The sequence below is a fragment of the Schistocerca gregaria genome, chromosome 1 (genome assembly GCF_023897955.1).
Source record: "Schistocerca gregaria isolate iqSchGreg1 chromosome 1, iqSchGreg1.2, whole genome shotgun sequence".
In the NCBI taxonomy this organism is placed as follows: Eukaryota; Metazoa; Arthropoda; class Insecta; order Orthoptera; family Acrididae; genus Schistocerca; species Schistocerca gregaria.
The window spans coordinates 344,340,433-344,360,873 of NC_064920.1; the positions used below are offsets into that span (position 1 = coordinate 344,340,433).

A 20,441-nucleotide genomic window follows, 5' to 3' on the forward strand; every position below is an offset into this window, starting at 1 on the left:
TCACATGTTGACTGACCAAGTAGTTCCATGTTTATTTGTAAAGTCTGTTACTGTTTCTGTCCGCTGGCGATGTTTCTCTCCACGCTACTGGATTTAGCAACCCATCTTACGTATCGGTTCTGCAGGCCCTCTAACAAAGAGGGGCCGCTACGACAGGTATTACGTGGCATCTGAACTGTATTGATCATCGCGACCATAAAGTCAAACCCAAATTAAAACGGTTGATACAATGTGTGGTACCGTACGTTTCTGCAGAATATGGCTAAATAATTGCTTAGTGGACGTGAGGTGTAGCAAATTTGATGTGCATGCCTTTCAAAGAAGTTATTATTTTTTCTGATACCGACGAAGTGCATGATTCAGAAGGCAACTGTTTTGTAATTTCTCTGATTAAGCTAATTATGCGAGTGAGTTATGAAATATCAGAATACAAACCTTCAAATACTCTCTTTTCAAACATTCAAATACCTGTAGAACCACACAGCAGTTCACAGGAGTTCAACAGATTGCGAACGCCTGGGCTCGTAAAATAGACAGAAGCGAGTAAAGTAAAAAATAAATTAGTTAAATATGCTCGAGTGTATTGTCATGGACAATAAATATTTTTTTAGTTCATATTTAAGTGTTTTATTCTGTTATCTGTGTCCGAAAACCGAAGAATAATTGAAACACGATGGCATAGCTTGTCGCATTTTCGAGTTCTATAGTACGAATACTTGATTCTAGAATTGACAGCCTTGTATATGACATTCTCAGAAAGTTTTTAAACTGACTAGCATTTTGCTTGTCTTTTAATCAACACAGTTCCTTGTAGACTTAAATACATAAGCCTTCAATATCCATTTATTCAACCAATACTTCTTCTATACTTAAGTTACTGTTTTTCGAAGCGCTTTTTCTTTAGCAATAACAATGCAACAACGGTAGCGGCTGCTCTCGTTTTTGTAACCTACAACTGGCTCAGTGACTCCAGATTGGCTTTTTCTCGCAATTTCGGGGGGCAATTTTGGTGGGCAACTGTTTGGGATCACAATTTTGTTACAGGGGAAATTGGGGACTATTTTATCTGCCTAACCTTACTACTAATATCATCTTTGATATTTTACTTCAAAGAACACTTACTTAGTTATCTCGATATTCACTAGATGTCTCTCTCTCTCTCTCTCTCTCTCTCTCTCTCTCTCTCTCTCTCTCTCTCTCTCTCTCTCTCTCTCTCTCTCTCTCTCCAAATTAGTGGATACGCCTTTCCTTTTTTTCGCCTATGGAATTAGCATTGTATCGTAATTGACACTAATTGCTGTTACTTTCATAGTAATCGTAACTAGAAGGTTGCAGCAGACTATATTGTGCAGATAATGGAAAGGGCAGTACTGCAAAAAACTACTGAAAAACGGACAGACACCAGTGCTGTTTAATTTAAGCGAAGAGAGAGAAACTGAAAAGTAGTCGACAGTCACATTGTTCTCAGTAGATATTAAAAACTGACAGTCCATGGAATGCCTGGTACACAGTTTTACTGCTCCTTACGGAGTCAAAGAGAGATGTGTGTTTATGTGATTTATTGCTTTGTGTGCTTGGAAGATGGTAAACAATGATTTCTGCCCACAATTGACAAGTGGTTGTCATTTCTGCAAATTATGGTACAACAAAGTTGAAGCTTCATTGTTGTACATAGCGTCCATTTATGGCTCATCTCTTGCTGCAGGAAAGAAGTAATTTATTCTGAAGACAGCTACTGAAAGTTACGGGTCTGCATGTACGTTTTGTGGGTCTTTTGTTTATTGTTGTGTTTGCTTTTTTTGTCACTTCTACTTTTGTGAGGAAATAGGTATCTATTACCTACTCTGATAATTATGTGAAGATATCAGGCATGCTTAGGACGCCAAGTCACAAGATTACTGTAGTTTCTACATGCTTTATCTGATATGAACTAGAGCTTCAACCTTTTTTTAAAGGAATGCTAAAAAGGTGCAAATAAACGATTTTATTTTTATTTTTAGAAGAAATACAATTATAGCGTAATCCCGCCATATGAAATCATGCCATTTGGATATGTTCTGATTGAGTGAGATTAATGGGTATTTAGTAGAGTAACGAAATATGTGTGAGTTTGGTTGACAGATTATGTTTTACTAATCTTGAGTTGGCTTTGTGTATTTTCTGGGTCGTTTGTCTGCCATTAAAATAAAAAGTAGCTCAGCCTATTAATTTATTCATTTTTTTGTTTCACCTTCTGGAGATTTAAAAGAGAAACTAGCTGCACTTGAACTCACTAAGACCTTTCACACGGTACAACACGGACACAATTGCAATTCCTCTGACTGTGGCAATAAATTGGATTCCGTAATCTATAATGACATTTCTCTTCAAACGAACAGTGACTTGGAGCAATGCCGGAGAGTCTCACAAGTAATGTTTTGGTGACATATTTTATTGAAACAGTAGTAAAAAATAAAAGATCAGAACAGTTCATTTCCGGCCCATACTGATGGTTCCAATAAGCGGAACAGAAAATATTTCCCATTTGTAGTATCTTTCTATGATGGCAAAGATGGAATAGTAAATTACCCATTACATGTTTTGAAGAACGGATGAAACATCAGAGTCTTCCAAGAATACTACCAACAAAACATTTGAAATATTTCAAAAAAAATTTCTCGCGCTTCCAGCCGCGTCAGGTGGTTAAAATCCCACGAGCTTTCGATCGTGCTCTCCCCGGTCACTGTGAAGTGGTAAGACTGACTGCTGTGTCGCCGTGGACGCGTCGTTATACAGACGCACTGCTGGCTGTGATGTCACTAGAGCTCTCTTCCTCGCCGTATATGGTATGGTAATGTTTTCATCCGGCGTCCGTCTCGCCCGTTTTAACATCGCAATAGCCGAGTCCCAGGCTGTGCTGAACTCTAAACCGCCATCCTTGTTGGTATTGTTTTAACAGGTTTTTATTTCAATAGCTTCTTTTATGACGCTATACCAAAATCCATTCTTCCACATAATGACAGATGTTTCGTCGAATGGAATTCGGTGTCCATTTTTTAAAGCGTATTCTGCCACGGATGATTTTTCTCGATAACGTAGACGTAAGCACCTCTCGTGTTCCGTCCGGCGTAGCTCCACAGAGCGTACTGTTTGGCCGACGTAGTAACACCCACACCGACATGGTAGCTTGCACACTCCAGGCGTTCTAAGCCCTAGATCGTCCTTCACAGGTCTCATGGGCTGCCGAATTTTTGCTGGGGGGATGAACACCCATGAAATGTTATATCTCTTCAGAAGCCGGCTAATCTTTCCCGACACGGTACCACTCAAAGGCAAAAACACAAGTTCCTTGCTTTCTTCCTCGGTGGCGTTCTTTCTATGTGGGAGTGTCTCTTGCGTGTCACACCAGATATAGCCTGTGATACTTGTCCGTCGCTGTACCCGTTTTCCCGGAAAACTTCCATGAGGTGGCTCAGTTCTAGTGGCAGACTTTCTGCGTCTGAAACGACTTTATCACGATGGAACGCCACGTTTTTGTGCCGGATGGTGGTGGCTGAGGGCGTGCATATAACGATCTGTGTGTGTCAGTTACCTGTAGACACTATGGTTGAGGTGCCCATTGGTTTTTCGTCGAACGAGGACGTCAAGGAAGGGCAATGCACCGTCTGTCTCAGCTTCCATCGTAAACTTAATGTGGCCGTGAATGCTGTTCAGGTGTTGTAAAAAATTCTCCCAGTTTTTCACGACCATGGGGTCAGTTGATAAAAGTATCATCGATGTAACGATAAAAGCAACTTGGCTTAGATGGAGCCTTGTCCAAGACGCTGTCTTCAAATTTTTCCACAAAATGGTTGGCTAAGGATGGAGCTAATGGGCTTCCCATAGCCACGCCGTCCAACTGGTCGAAATACTGGCCGCCATGTAGGAAATACGACGCTGTCAACGTGTGCTTAAACAGTCCCACAATTGTGCTATCAAATACACTCCTGGAAATGGAAAAAAGAACACATTGACACCGGTGTGTCTGACCCACCATACTTGCTCCGGACACTGCGAGAGGGCTGTACAATCAATGATCACACGCACGGCACGGCGAACACACCAGGAACCGCGGTGTTGGCCGTCGAATGGCGCTAGCTCTGCAGCATTTGTGCACCGCCGCCGTCAGTGTCAGCCAGTTTGCCGTGGCATACGGAGCTCCATCGCAGTCTTTAACACTGGTAGCATGCCGCGACAGCGTGGACGTGAACCGTATGTGCAGTTGACGGACTTTGAGCGAGGGCGTATAGTGGGCAGGCGGGAGGCCGGGTGGACGTACCGCCGAATTGCTCAACACGTGGGGCGTGAGGTCTCCACAGTACATCGCTGTTGTCGCCAGTAGTCGGCGGAAGGTGCACGTGCCCGTCGACCTGGGACCGGACCGCAGCGACGCACGGATGCACGCCAAGACCATAGGATCCTACGCAGTGCCTTAGGGGACCGCACCGCCACTTCCCAGCAAATTAGGGACACTGTTGCTCCTGGGGTATCGGCGAGGACCATTCGCAACCGTCTCCATGAAACTGCGCTACGGTCCCGCACACCGTTAGGCCGTCTTCCGCTCACGCCCCAACATCGTGCAGCCCGCCTCCAGTGGTGTCACGACAGGCGTGAATGGAGGGACGAATGGAGACGTGTCGTCTTCAGCGATGAGAGTCGCTTCTGCCTTGGTGCCAATGATGGTCGTATGCGTGTTTGGCGCCGTGCAGGTGAGCGCCACAATCAGGACTGCATACGACCGAGGCACACAGGGCCAACACCCGGCATCATGGTGTGGGAAGCGATCTCCTACACTGGCTGTACACCTCTGGTGATCGTCGAGGGGACACTGAATAGTGCACGGTACATCCAAACCGTCATCGAACCCATCGTTCTACCATTCCTAGACCGGCAAGGGAACTTGCTGTTCCAACAGGACAATGCACGTCCGCATGTATCCCGTGGCACCCAACGTGCTCTAGAAGGTGTAAGTCAACTACCCTGGCCAGCAAGATCTCCGGATCTGTCCCCCATTGAGCATGTTTGGGACTGGATGAAGCGTCGTCTCACGCGGTCTGTACGTCCAGCACGAACGCTGGTCCAACTGAGGCGCCAGGTGGAAATGGCATGGTAATCCGTTCCACAGGACTACATCCAACTTCTCTACGATCGTCTCCATGGGAGAATAGCAGCGTGCATTGCTGCGAAAGGTGGATATACACTGTACTAGTACCGACATTGTGCATGCTCTGTTGCCTGTTTCTATGTGCCTGTGGTTCTGTCAGTGTGATCATGTGATGTATCTGACCCCAGGAATGTGTCAATAAAGTTTCCCCTTCCTGGGACAATGAATTCACGGTGTTCTTATTTCAATTTCCAGGAGTGTAACTGGGAGAGGAGATCTATGCAGTCTTTGACCGGAACACTTGTAAACAGGGAGACCACATCAAAACTAACCATTACATCTCCTTGACTAAGACGCAGTTGTTTAATAGTGTCGATAAAGTCGTCGGTGAACGTGGTGTCATGCACACAACGACGCACATACGGTGTAAGGAGGCTGGCCAGGTGTTTTGCCAATCTATAAGTGGGTGACCCACCGACAAAGCAGTCAGTCGTACCACTCGACCATGACCGGGGAGAGCTCGGCCGAAAGCTCGTGGGATTTTAATCACCTGACGCTGCTAGAAGCCCGAGAAAATTTTATTAATTCATATTGCTGCGATACCATGCTTTCATACACGACGTACCTCTACAGGGAGGAAACGTGGCGCAGCATTAATCGCCTAGGGAACCTGCAAGTTAAGAAGGCTAATCTGTTAAGCTCTTTAGCCTTCCCGCTACGCAGTCGAGATGAGAAAACGATTCCACGATATGCCACGGTGAGTCATCACATCAGCACCTCGGCAGCCAGAAGAATCTACCGTCGTGCCAGCTCTACTCTGTTTCGGGAAAGGTTACACTTCACTAGGAGGCAGCTGGATTTAAATGGTCGCGAGCTGCTGGCTATCCATCTCCAATTGACAGATGTACTCTCGGGAGTAGATTAGGAGTGGGTCGACGCGGCCACCACGGCACAACAGGCGTCATCGCAAAATAAGACCACACAGAAACAGAAAGGGGAGTTCACGCGGCTATCTCAACAACAACACGGTGCAGAACGGAAATCAACAGAACGAACTGTCACCAACATGACGGAGAAAGAGACCGACGCGGGTGCCATTTTGGCGCAGAAGAAAGGTCTTAACTTGGTACCAGCACCTCGGAGCATCCCTGTCTGTGACATTATAAGTGTGGTTGAACAAGCAATTTGTGAGATGCCTAGTGAGAGTGCTAACTAAATTCGTCGCGAAACGTGTCGCATCATTTCAAAATCTAAACCACCGAGGTATAACTTGGGTAGGGCTGAACACAATGGTCTTCACGCACTCCGCAACGAGCCTCTCATCGTGCTTTTGCCAGCTGTCAAAAGCAATGCATCCGTCATTCTGAATAAAGCTGACTAAGACGCCAACATTCAGTTGATTCTTGAAGAGTATACATACCGGAAACTACCACGGGATCCGATTTCAAGAGTAATGAGGAAGACATCAGAGCTTCTAAAAGAGTCAACAATGGAAGAGCGTGTTATTAAGAATCTCCTCCCTCAGGCGCCGAGACCACCTACGCTTTATGGACTACCAAAAATATACGAACTGGATTCTTCTCTTCGTCCCATTGTGAACACCATTGGGTCACCCACTTATAGATTGGCAACTGGTCAACCTCCTTGCACTGCATGTGGGTCGTTGCGTGCTTCACTTCAAGAACGCCGACGACTTTATCAACAGAATTAAACAACTGCGTTTAAGTACACGTTGACATCGTTAGTTTTGATGTGGTCTACCTGTTTATACGTGTTCCGGTCAAAGACTGTATAGATCTCTCCCAGTTATTTGATAGCACAATTGTGGGACTGTTTAAGTACACGTTGACATCATCGTACTTCCTACATGGCGGCCAGTAGGACTCTTTAAGTAACCCGTTTAAAAAATTAGCTAGCTAAAGATGGCCTGGATTTAAATAAGTCGATAGGTATAGGTGCTAATGTTATGATAACATCATTCATTACCTTCTGTTCGGAAACAATCTCTACTTCACCTTACTAGTGTCACACGTGTGTCACAGTTATTGCACCTAGCTAAGAGAAAAGTCTTGCAGAGCAGTACCTTCGCCTTCTGAATACATGGACAGAGAAGATCTTACCTGGTTTTAGTGCAGTACCAAGCGACAATATTCTCTGCCGGATGAAACACTGACCTGAAAGAAAGCGATCGAAATAGACACGTTGTAAAGTATGCGATAGTTGTCTCGCATAAGATCCATTACCAAAATGTTGGTTAGACAAATGGAATGCTTCAAAACTGAACTTGAAATTAGCTAAGGATAAAGAAAGATGCTGCTAGAATGGTGGACAATTGGATCTTGTGCTTTTATCATGACCCATGCAATTCATCTACAGCTACAGCTACATGGCTACTCTGCAAATCAAACTTAAGTGAGTGACAGACGAACAGTCGAACCAACTTCGCAATAATTCTCTATTATTCCATTCTCGAACAGCGTGTACAAAAAACGAACATTTACATCTATCCTTCCGAGCCCAGATTTTATTACGATGATACTTTCTCGCTTTGTGGGTCGGCTCAATATAATATTTTTGCATTTGCAGAAGAAAGAAACGCCTTTGATTTAATGATGTCCACACCAAATCCTGTATCACATCCATGGCACTCTCTCCCATATTTCTACAAAACGTACAGCCTTCCTTTGAATTTTATCTACGTATTCTGTTAATCTCATCTAGTCTATGTTTGAAATAGTCATTAAAACAATCATTGATTGTAATCGCATATTTCAAGCTAAGACACAAATCAAAAAAGGTTTTGCATCACCCCAGTTCTCAAAACTCCTGAAGAGCGATGACTTTGTGTCAGAAAGAGCTCTCAACAAGGGAAATGTCCAGGCGACTCGGAGTAAACCAAAGCGATGTTGTTCGGACATGGAGGAGACACAGAGAGACAGGAATTGTTGATGATATGCCTCGCTCCAGCCGCCCAAGGGCTGATACTGCAGTGGATGACCGCTACCTACGGATTATGGCTCGGAGGAACCCTGACAGCAACGCCACTATGTTGAATGGTGCTTTTCGTGCAGCCACAGGACGTCGTGTTACGACTCAAACTGTGCGCAATAGGCTGCATGATGCGCAACTTCACTCCCGACGTCCATGGCGAGGTCCATCTTTGCAACCACGACGCCATGCAGCGTGGCACAGATGGGCCCAACAACATACGGAATGAACCACTCAGAATCTCTTCACAGATGAGTGTCGCATATCCCTTCACCCAGACAATCGTCGGAGACGTTTTTGGAGGCACCCGGTCAGTCTAAACGCCTTAGACACACTGTCCAGCTGGTGCAGCAAGGTGGAGGTTCCCTGCTGTTTTGGGGTGGCATTATGTGGAGCTGACGTACGCCGCTGGTGGTCGTGGAAGGCGCCGTAACGGCTGTAAGATACGTGAATGCCATCCTCCGACCGATAGTGCAACCATATCTAAGCGAGGCATTCGTCTTCATGGACAAAAATTCGCGCCCCCATCGTGCACATCCTGTGAATGACTTCCTTGAGAATAACGACATCACTCGACTCGAGTAGCCAGATTGTACTCCAGACATGAGCCCTATCGAACATGCCTGGCATAGATTGAAAAGGGCTGTTTATGGACGACGCGACCCACCAACCACCCTGGTGGATCTACTCCGAATCGCCATTGAGGGCAATCTGGACCAACAGTGCCTTGATGAACTAGTGGATAGAATGCCGCGACGAATACAGGCATGCATCGATGCAAGAGGACGTGCTACTGGGTAGGGATACCGGTGTCTACAGCTATCTGGACCATCACCTCTGAAGGTCCCGCTGTATGGTGGTACAACATAGAATGTGTGGTTTTCATGAGCAATAAAACGAGCTGAAATGATGTTTACGTTGATCTCTATTCCAATTTTCTGTAAGGTTCTGGAATTCGCGGAACCGAAGTGATGCAAAACTTTTTTTTTATGTGTGTATGTTGAACCTCTCCAGCTGCTATGAAAACTACTGCTGCTGAACTGTATGTCAGTTTTAGTCCCTCTGAGCGTGTAAATAATCTCAAGAGATAAGATTTGGCAGAGTTCAGAAGTTATGTGAGAGTCAGAAGTTATGTGATGGATACTGAATGAATTGAATTAGGATTTATTTTCAATGAAGCGACGCGTGGTATTGGCCAAAACGATTGAAAGATCATAATAGAACGATATGTGTCATTTCTTTGTCAGTTCTCCATGCTGTTCTGTCCTGTGCAAGCTTTTTCATCTTCCAGTATCTACTGCAACCTACATCCTTCTGAATCTGCTTAGTGTATTCATCTCTTGGTTTCCCTCTACAGTTTTTACCCTCCGCGCTGCCCTCCAATGCTACATTTGTGATCCCTTGATGCCTCAAAACATGTCCTGCCAACCGATCCCTTCTTTTAGTCAAGTTGTGCCACAAACTTCTCTTCTCCCCAATTCTATTCAATACCTGCTCATTAGTTACGTGATCTACCCACCTTATCTTCAGCATTCTTCTGTAGCACCACATTCCGAAAGCTTCTATTCTCTTCTTGTCCAAACTATTTACTGTCCATATTTCACTTCCATACATGGCTACACTCCATACAAATACTTTCAGAAATGACTTCCTGACACTTAAATCTATACTCGATGTTAACAAATTTCTCTTCTTCAGAAACGCCTTCCTTGCCATTGCCAGTCTACATTTTATATCCTCTCTACTTCGACCATCATCAGTTATTTTGCTCCCCAAATAGCAAAACTCCTTTACTACTTTAAGTGTCTCATTTCCTAATCTAATTCCCTCAGCATCACCCAACTTAATTTGACCACATTCCATTATCCTCGTTTTGCTTTCTCCTTTCAAGACACTGTCCATTCCGTTCAACTGCTCTTCCACGTCGTTTGCTGTCTCTGACAGAATTACAATGTCATCGGCGAACCTCAAAGTTTTTGTCAGTTATGCCAAGAAATTCACGAGAGACTTACTTATTCCGTCCGACCTGCCCTTGCAATGCCGAACAGTACAGACCGGCCGTTGTGCCATCTTCTGCCAATAGACATCACTGGGCGCGGATATGGAGGGCCGTGTGGTCAGTACGCCGCTTCCCCAGCTGTTGCCAGTTTCCGAGGGCAGAGCTGCCACTTGTCACTCAGGCAGCTCCTCATTTCGCCTCACGTGGACTGACTACAAATCGCTGGCCTACAGTGCTCGGCAGACCTGGACGTTGACCCATGCAAGAGCTAGCCAAGTCTAATAGTCCTTGATTTCGGTGATCTGACGGGAACCAATTTTACAGTCATTGCAAGGTAGTTGCCCGATTCTGAAGAGAAATTTTAGAAGAAATCTAAAGCCTCTGGAAACATTTTCCTGCTTCCAGAATGAGATTTTCACTCTGCAGCGGAGTGTGCGCTGATATGAAACGTTCTGGCTGATTAAAACTGTTTGGCGGACCGAGACTCGAACTCGGGACCTTTGCCTTTCGCGGGCAAGTGCTCTACGAACTGAGCTACCCAAGCACGACCTACGCTACGTCCTCACAGCCTTACTTCTGCCAGTACCTCGTCTCATACCTTCCAAACCTTACAGAAGCTCTCTTGCCAACCTTGCAGAACTAGCACTCCTGAAAGAAAGGATATTGCGGAGACATGGCATAGCCACAGCCTGGGGGATGTTTCCAGAATGAGATTTTCACTCTGCAGCGGAGTGTGCGTTGATATGAAACTTCCTGGCAGATTAAAACTGTGTGCCGGACCGAGACTCGAACTCGAGTAGAGTTCGAGTCTCGGTCCGGCACACAGTTTTAATCTGGCAAGAAGTTTCATTTCCCTGCTTCTCCCTTGATGTGGGGGATATAATGGTCAGTTTAAAGAATTGCTTGTAGCCGACTGTGTTGCCAGTGCTCTGGAGGACCGGCAAGTTCTGACTTTGTCACAATGGAACAAAATTCATCAGTAGAGGCATTTTGGGAGAATCGGCAGCTTTTGAAGGACCTGTTAGTGAGCGGAATTTGTCGACTCTCAGCAGGGTGATGACAGGACTTTAGAGTCTGCCATTTTAGAATTCCAGTGTGCAGAGAGTATTCTGCATAATGTATGTGGAAAAAAATAAATAGTTGTGTACGACTTCGCAGACAACGGGAAGGAAAGTGGTGCAGCAACTGTGGTCATAGGAAAGCTGGACAAGAGCAGAAATGATTAGCGAATAAGTTAACACAACAAACAGAAGACTTATTTAACTTGCTTCCTCTAAGTGTATGAAGACCCATTACAAGTAATACAGTAAGAAACGGAGTCCAGCTATTACAAAGTCGACAAGTAGGAGGTTCACTGTACTAGGCATTAACGTGGTGTTGTAGCTCTGAGAGGCCAAGTGCATGTGGGCTGCCTCGTTGCCGCTGACATTCCTGTATGACAGCGGCAGAGGCCTAGAGTCACTGGAGGCGTGGCCAGCGGGCATGCGCAACTAGGTCCACCAGACCATGCACGACTGCTGTTTGCATTAGACAGAAACTTGCTATTCCAGTGCCAACTGTAGATTGCCAGTGGGTGGTATCGATGTGTAATACCATGCTGAGAAGTACAAGGCACACCACACAAGAACAGCAGGTCACACAGTTAAAGTGTGGTACTGTTGGAAAAATGAGGGCTGTAATTAATGGAGCCATGTTCTAAAATTCTTACCAAATTTACGTCAGAGAATGTATATAACAATCACAATGGCATCGATATAATGTCAAAATAATTGTGGCTATACTGATTTTGTAACTTTATTCCAATGTAAACGATAAAAAAAATAGCATTGGGTTCGTATGAAAATTGCAGTAGATTCAGAGAAGACAAGTCACACTCACACTTATTTTCATATTCAGTGCTATACTTCGGTATTTTCTGTGAGACTACAGGAAGTTACTAACATAGGCAGGCGTTGCTGGGCGCATGTTGATTGTTAATGCATGTGGGATCCTTATGATAGCTCTAATAGCATTTTCTAGGGTGGGGAACAAGTAGGCGGTTAGGTTATTTAAAGGCAAATCTTGCAATGGACATTTGGGGCTTGGAAGCCACGTGCAGGAACATATCGAATCTCACAGGGGAGACAGAATGTTAGTCCCAAGAGTTTCTCGTGCCAGTGTGCAGGGACAGGGACGCAGTACAGGAAGAAGGTCACATAGTCAAGGCCTTTTGATAGCGTTGTAAATTCCCATTATGTAAAGAGCTGGTGTGTCCATGTTCGCCTTGGACCGGACATTGTAGATGGATCCATCACATAGTATCATCCCTCTACCTGCCTAATTTCTTGGGAAGCGTTTGGAAGAATTCTATGATGGAATGCAACATTTATGGCGGCTCTGAAATGATCTATGTTTTGTCAGAAAAGAACTTCTTTAGCTGGGGCCCGTGGTCAGACATGCGGTAACGTATGGCCCATCAAGGTAATTATCAATTATCTCTGTGATAAAAGTGTTTTTCACTTTTGGTCTAAACGAAAACTCTCAAAATATGCTTACAATAGTAGCTGTGGGAAACTCCTTCCTGAGTGGAAATCTACAAGTCAGGGATTGGTTGCTTCTCCAGCCTACTGTCACACTCACCCCCCCCCCCCCTCTCTCTCTCTCTCTCTCTCTCTCTCTCTCTCTCTTTCACACACACACACACACACACACACACACACACACACACACACACACACGCACACACACACAAAAGGTGCACAGACACCTCTGAAAGATTGAGAACAACCGCCAGGAACACCCTCAATTGTTCCACTGTCAGCCATCCTTTTTTTACACCTTCAACTGTATTATTTAATTTCAGGCATAGAAATAACAATTTTCAAATCGTAATTTTGGCTTAAACAACTCATCTACTTTAAGGTGTAAGTGGTTGAAGATGACAAACTGTGGAACAAAACAGTCACTGTAGAAACACAATACATCAGAAAAACCGCGCCATGCGGTAAAAATGTACGAATTCATAGTTTTATGTGTTTTTTCAAATATTTGTAATTACGATTTAAAACCTAATAGTTACATGTATACAAACAGTAAAGATCATTCTTTATCTTTAACAGCCATAAAATAAAAGCCCACTGAAGATGCTGCAACTGCAGTGAAACATGTTTGAGTTAAATACCAAAATTTTGTTTTGCTAAAGGCAGACATTATCCAAAAGCATATGTATTGTTAAAACAAACACGGAAAAAAGAGCTTCAACCCCAAGATGATTATTCTTAACTTCGGTTAGGATTGACAGGCATGAGCTGGAGCGGTGATGGGGCAGTCATATAGTCCTGTGACTGGCACAGAAGTCGGCCTGAGTGGCCGTGCGGTTCTATACGCTACAGTCTGGAGCCGAACGACCGCTGCGGTCGCAGGTTCGAATCCTCCTCGGGCATGGATGTGTGTGATGTCCTTAGGTTAGTTAGCTTTAATTAGTTCTAAGTTCTAGGCGACTGATGACCTCAGAAGTTAAGTCGCACAGTGCTCAGAGCCATTTGAACTGGCACAACACCCTTGCGGGGGCAGTTCTGTTGATGCAGTTTACTAGTTTACGTACTTTTCATAGAAAGGGAGTGGAAAAATTCGGCTTCTGTTTCAGACTTTGCCCTGGAGAGGAAATTCTAGTCTTGACGCTTGTTATTATGAGTGAGTTGCACTTAGGATACTCGTTCTGAGCATGATTTCGCTCTGGCACTGGTCTTGACTGGAGAGCCTGTGGTGAAGACTAGACTGTACCAATAGGTTGGATTTGAATCATCTCAGACATCTCGTTGTTTCAAGTATAATCTTATTCGTATCTGATCCGCCACCTTGACGTTTAATTTCCTTGTGGGGACTGCCGTGTAAAAGATTCAAACTGGCCCCCAGTATGACCAGCGAAAAGCAGTGTCACACAGTGGAATCTGCAGAGATCTAAGGGCTCTATTAGGGAATAATTGCGATCCATCTGACAGATCGCCTGCCAGCGATTCCGCGCCCACGATAACGAATTACAGACCCGCGTGTCGCTACTCTCCAGACGCTAGCACAACGAACGTCACATGAGAGAGCGCTGTGCATCGAGAAAGGTGGATAGTATTGCTGCTCTGACTTGTTAGGACAAACAGACTCTCAACCTCGCTACTTGTTCTCAGCAACACCAATGCAGTGTAACTTCAGTGTAGAATAAATCCATCAAAGTGGTGTCAGCGTTAGATAATTTCAGATTGTGTTATCCATGTTCATTGAGATTAAGCGGGTAAACCTTCGTCTTTGCCAACCAAATGCCACACAGCGGATAGCGAATTATTTGTTGCTTTTATTTGTGTTGCCAAAAGTTCATGAATTACTTGTCATGCCACTTAACTTGCGTTGTTTGTCCTATTTCATGGTCAATAAACTCTTGCATGTTTATGAAAGATTAATCCCATGTTGGTACAGGGTGTTTCAGAAATGACCGGTATATTTGAAACGACAATAAAAACTAAACGAGCAGCGATAGAAATACACCGTTTGTTGCAATATGCTTGGGACAACAGTACATTTTCAGGCGGACAAACTTTCGAAATTACAGTATTTACAATTTTCAACAACAGATGGCGCTGCAAGTGATGTGAAAGATATAGAAGACAACGCAGTCTGTGGGTGCGCCATTCTGTACGTCGTTTTTCTGCTGTAAGCGTGTGCTGTTCACAACGTGCAAGTGTGCTGTGGACAACATGATTTATTCCTTAGAACAGAGGATTTTTCTGGTGTTGGAATTCCACCGCCTAGAACACAGTGTTGTTGCAACAAGACGAAGTTTTCAACGGAGGTTTAATGTAACCAAAGGACCGAAAAGCGATACAATAAAGGATCTGATTGAAAAATTTCAATGGACTGGGAACGTGACAGATGAACGTGCTGGAAAGGTAGGGCGACCGCGTACGGCAACCACAGAGGGCAACGCGCAGCTAGTGCAGCAGGTGATCCAACAGCGGCCTCGGGTTTCCGTTCGCCGTGTTGCAGCTTCGGTCCAAATGACGCCAACTTCCACGTATCGTCTCATGCGCCAGATTTTACACCTCTATCCATACAAAATTCAAACGCGGCAACCCCTCAACGCCGCTACCATTGCTGCACGAGAGACATTCGCTAACGATATAGTGCACAGGACTGATGACAGCGATATGCATGTGGGCAGCATTTGGTTTATTGACGAAGCTTATTTTTACCTGGACGGCTTCGTCAATAAACAGAACTGGCGCATATGGGGAACCGAAAAGCCCCATGTTGCAGTCCCATCGTCCCTGCATTCTCAAAAAGTACTGGTCTGGGCCGCCATTTCCTCCAAAGGAATCATTGGCCCATTTTTCAGATCCGAAACGATTACTGCATCACGCTATCTGGACATTCTTCGTGAATTTGTGGCGGTACAAACTGCCTTAGACGACAATGCGAACACCTCGTGGTTTATGCAAGATGGTGCCCAGCCACATCGCACGGCCGACGTCTTTAATTTCCTGAATGAATATTTCGATGATCGTGTGATTGCTTTGGGCTATCCGAAACATACAGGAGGCGGCATGGAATGGCCTCCCTATTCGCCAGAGATGAACCCCTGTGACTTCTTTCTGTGGGGACACTTGAAAGACCAGGTGTACCGCCAGAATCCAGAAACAATTGAACAGCTGAAGCAGTACATCTCATCTGCATGTGAAGCCATTCCGTCAGACACGTTGTCAAAGGTTTCGGGTAATTTCATTCAGAGACTACGCCATATTATTGCTACGCATGGTGGATATGTGGAAAATATCGTACTATAGAGTTTCCCAGACCGCAGCGCCATCTGTTGTTGACAATTGTAACTACTGTAATTTCGAAAGTTTGTCTGCCTGAAAATGTACTGTTCTCCCAAGCATATTGCAACCAACGGTGTATTTCTATCGCTGCTCGTTTAGTTTGTATTGCCGTTTCAAATATACCGGTCATTTTTGAAACACTCTGTATATTAATCACCCATTACTAACTGACTACAATAATATCATTATTTGCTCCGTAGTGGAGAAGCTCCTCTCGGATGGTGCGATGGATGTTGGAATGTAGTGCTCAAAGTAAACCAGTTAGGAGAACTGTGTATATATGCTTCCACATTCGCTCCACCTTGCTATCAGGGCGCTACCTTCCCCAAATTGGACATTGACGTTGATATATTCCGAAATTTTATCTGCAGTAACGCCGAAGTCTCTTCTGACGGATATTCGAATTCGTTGAAAAATCCATCACGTTCCGTTCCTTAGCAGGAACTTCAGTTGTGATCTCTTTGGTCGGCCTCTATGACCGAGCGGCTCTAGGCGCTTCAGTCCGGAACCGCGCTGCTGCTATGGTCGCAAGTTCGAGTGCTGCCTCGAGCATGGATGTGTGTGAGGTCGTTAGATTAGTTAGGTTTAAGTAGTTCTAAGTCTAGGGGACTGATGATCACATAGTGCTTAGACCTATTTGAACCATTTTTGTGATCTCTTTGTTTTCTTGCAACATATTTCCTAGCATCCTCTATTATTTCATCTTTATCGGCACTACTAACAAATTTTAACGTTTTGTATTTTAAAAAAATAGTGCATTTGTAAGTCGTTGTAACTTCCCATTTATTGATTAAAAGTGATTTTGCTTTGTTCTTTAATTTTATTAGGTAAAGGACTTCGGCCTCGTTTCATTTCTAGAAAGGAAAGCAGCCGCAACCTCCACAACACACATACAGCATGTTTTTGATGATTCAGGATCACAGTAGGCGTTTTCAAAAGATGTCAGATAACTTATTACGTCCTCCAGTATCTTTCTGTCAAGAGACTGAATTAAGTTGTCTTGATTTTTCTCGGATAAAATTCCTATATTTGGAATCAATTCAAGTTGATTAATTTAGTCATGTTGGTAGTTAGCCTTCAAAGGGTCCCATTTAGGGCTGACTGATGTACGTTCCTCAATATCAAAAGGGAAGAATTTTGATATCCGCCACCCTCTAGAGAGATAACATTGATACTGTAGCGCCAGGGTTACTGAACGCTAATTTACTTTGTCCCTTGGGCATGTGCTAATGAAAATGTCAAATCAAAACACCTTCAGTCGTTCAAATTACTAGTTTTTTTTTTATTTTGTTTGTGCAACCGGTTTCAGCGCTACAATACGCCATTTGCAGGGCCTACCCACCGATGTATAGGTAGAGTCGCACCTCTGGTCCAGTGCAAATAGGAAGCAGAGTTCAGTGATTGCTATCCATAGATTTCTTCTGCTGATATTAGTCACGGAGTGCTGGCCCCTGTTTAGACTGGAGCAGGAGTGCGAATCTTCCTACACGTCAGCCAGGGTGCCTGGAAATGGTATACTGTAGTACTGAACCTGTTGGAATAAATGAAATAAAACTGGATATTGGAACAGTTGAAGGTGTTTTGATCTGATATTTTATTTTGAAAACGCGAGGTCCTGCAACCATTTTGTACGGAGATCGATTTGCCACACACTTATGAGGAGGCTAATTTTCGTAAACACAATCGCTAAAGAAATTACGTGAGTTGCGAAAAGAAGTTGAGTTACCATCATACGTCAACAAAACAATGTGCTAAGCTATTTCCGTAAGAGCAAAATTAAGGCAGGGATCTTGGCACATAACATTGGAATGGTAGACTGTACAAAAATGACGAACATGAGCAAGAAGTGCTGCTGGATTGCTAACAGTACACACCTGTATGCCTAGTTTGACTACAACAAACATGCTGTGGACTGCACTGTGAGTGGAGGACTGTTAATACTAAGGTAGAACTTCAATAACTCAAAATGGTGATTGACCACACACAAAAGATGTGTCTTTCCGTGCAAACAGAGTGTCGCTGATTGTGGGTGCTGCAGATGACAACAAGATAACACGTGGTAGTAGTGCAGCTCAGAGTTCTTTGTCCTAGTTCTGCGGCATTTTACCAAAGCCATAGACATATGACGGAAGCAGACAGGTCGATGTCGAAGATCCAAGTGTTGTCAGCTGCCTGGCCTCCCATTTGGCATACTCCGGAGAGCAGCAGGGTGTCCAAGTAGAAGTACAAAACTGCGTGAATGTCTCTGGATATGGAAGAAATTAAACGACGTTACTCTACGACCGTCCAGAGGCGAGTGCCCGATTTTCTATCTTTTGCACAACAACATGGAGGTCCATCCAGTTCCTCTCGAAAATTGACAATCTAGGCATGGCAACAAAACAGGCACCAATCATGACCCTGAACCAGATGCTCTCTGCTTCCACCACAAAAACAGAAAAATGTCCAGCGCGAATCTGAAGGCATCCTTCCAAACTAAAAGGCAGCTCTGAACATAGGCAGACGTTTCAGTCTGCCCAGCAATTAGAGGTACCCCCAAGTCCACATGCATGGCAACTCAGGCGTGGAATGCAATGACCAAACATGTTGTGGTGTGCGTACTGTGAGACCTTCGGTACACACACCATAAGATTATTTGACTTGGCGCTCTAACAAAGTAGGCGAGTGTCAGCAATATGTCTCGTGGCCTTATCGTGGCGTGTTTATCTTAGGTCAGACGATAGAAATGCCACTTGCACGCTTAGAGTAGCAGATTGACGGTGACCAACTATAAACAGAACTTGATTAATTTTCACACACATTTATTAAAATAATAACAAGCATAAAAATACTTAACTTGGTTCTGGATGCTGTTTACAAATGGCAATCTGAAGTTCCTTTGGTCTTGGTACGTTAATCTTATTCTCACGTATCTCTGATACTTGACAAAATGTCTATACATTTCTCTTCATGGCTATGTACAGGAATATGATAATATTATTAGGCGCAGACTGAAACTTGACTATAGACTGGTACAGACAAACGCAGATTGACTAATCGGAGGTCTGTACACTCATTGTAATACCTCGAGCATTCAGGTATCACAGCGCGAGTGTGATGCGTGAGGAGAAAAGGTTTATAAGTTACCAGCAATGTCATTGGCTGCGTTACATATTAATACTTGGATTGGCGGAAGCAGAATTTCGTCCGTCTCTAAGACAGCGCCATCACGTAGTGTGGAGACGGACGAGCGCTGCGCCTGCGCTGTTGTGCTTAGCGGGGCGTGCTCTAGTGGGAAACTTGTGTACGCGCTGACTACGTGGAACTACACTCCTGGAAATTGAAATAAGAACACCATGAATTCATTCTCCCAGGAAGGGGAAACTTTATTGACACATTCCTGGGGTCGGATACATCACATGATCACACTGACAGAACCACAGGCACATAGACACAGGCAACAGAGCATGTACAATTTCGGCACTAGTACAGTGTATATTCACCTTTCGCAGCAATGCAGGCTGCTATTCTCCCATGGAGACGATCGTAGAGATGCCGGATGTAGTCCTGTGGAACGGCTTGCCATGCCATTTCCACCTGGCGCCTCAGTTGGACCAGCGTTCGTGCTGGACGTGCAGACCGCGTGAGACGACGCTTCATCCAGTCCCAAACATGCTCAATGGGGGACAGATCCGAAGATCTTGCTGGCCAGGGTAGTTGACTTACACCTTCTAGAGCACGTTGGGTGCCACGGGATACATGCGGACGTGCATTGTCCTGTTGGAACAGCAAGTTCCCTTGCCGGTCTAGGAATGGTAGAATGATGGGTTCGATGACGGTTTGGATGTACCGTGCACTATTCAGTGTCCCCTCGACGATCACCAGAGGTGTACGGCCAGTGTAGGAGATCGCTCCCCACACCATGATGCCGGGTGTTGGCCCTGTGTGCCTCGGTCGTATGCAGTCCTGATTGTGGCGCTCACCTGCACGGCGCCAAACACGCATACGACCATCATTGGCACCAAGGCAGAAGCGACTCTCATCGCTGAAGACGACACGTCTCCATTCGTCCCTCCATTCACGCCTGTCGCGACACCACTGGAGGCGGGCTGCACGATGTTGGGGCGTGAGCGGAAGACGGCCTAACGGTGTGCGGGACCGTAGCCCAGCTTCATGGAGACGGTTGCGAATGGTCCTCGCCGATACCCCAGGAGCAACAGTGTCCCTAATTTGCTGGGAAGTGGCGGTGCGGTCCCCTACGGCAATGCGTAGGATCCTACGGTCTTGGCGTGCATCCGTGCGTCGCTGCGGTCCGGTCCCAGGTCGACGGGCACGTGCACCTTCCGCCGACCACTGGCGACAACATCGATGTACTGTGGAGACCTCACGCCCCACGTGTTGAGCAATTCGGCGGTACGTCCACCCGGCCTCCCGCATGCCCACTATACGCCCTCGCTCAAAGTCCGTCAACTGCACATACGGTTCACGTCCACGCTGTCGCGGCATG

General features: G+C 45.2%; 1 protein-coding gene across 1 annotated transcript in view; it reads right to left on the reverse strand.

The window, feature by feature from the left end:
* The window catches only part of LOC126346362 (uncharacterized), a 142,245-nt gene that overhangs the window by 24,285 nt on the left and 97,519 nt on the right, over nt 1–20,441 (reverse strand). The window lies entirely within an intron of this gene.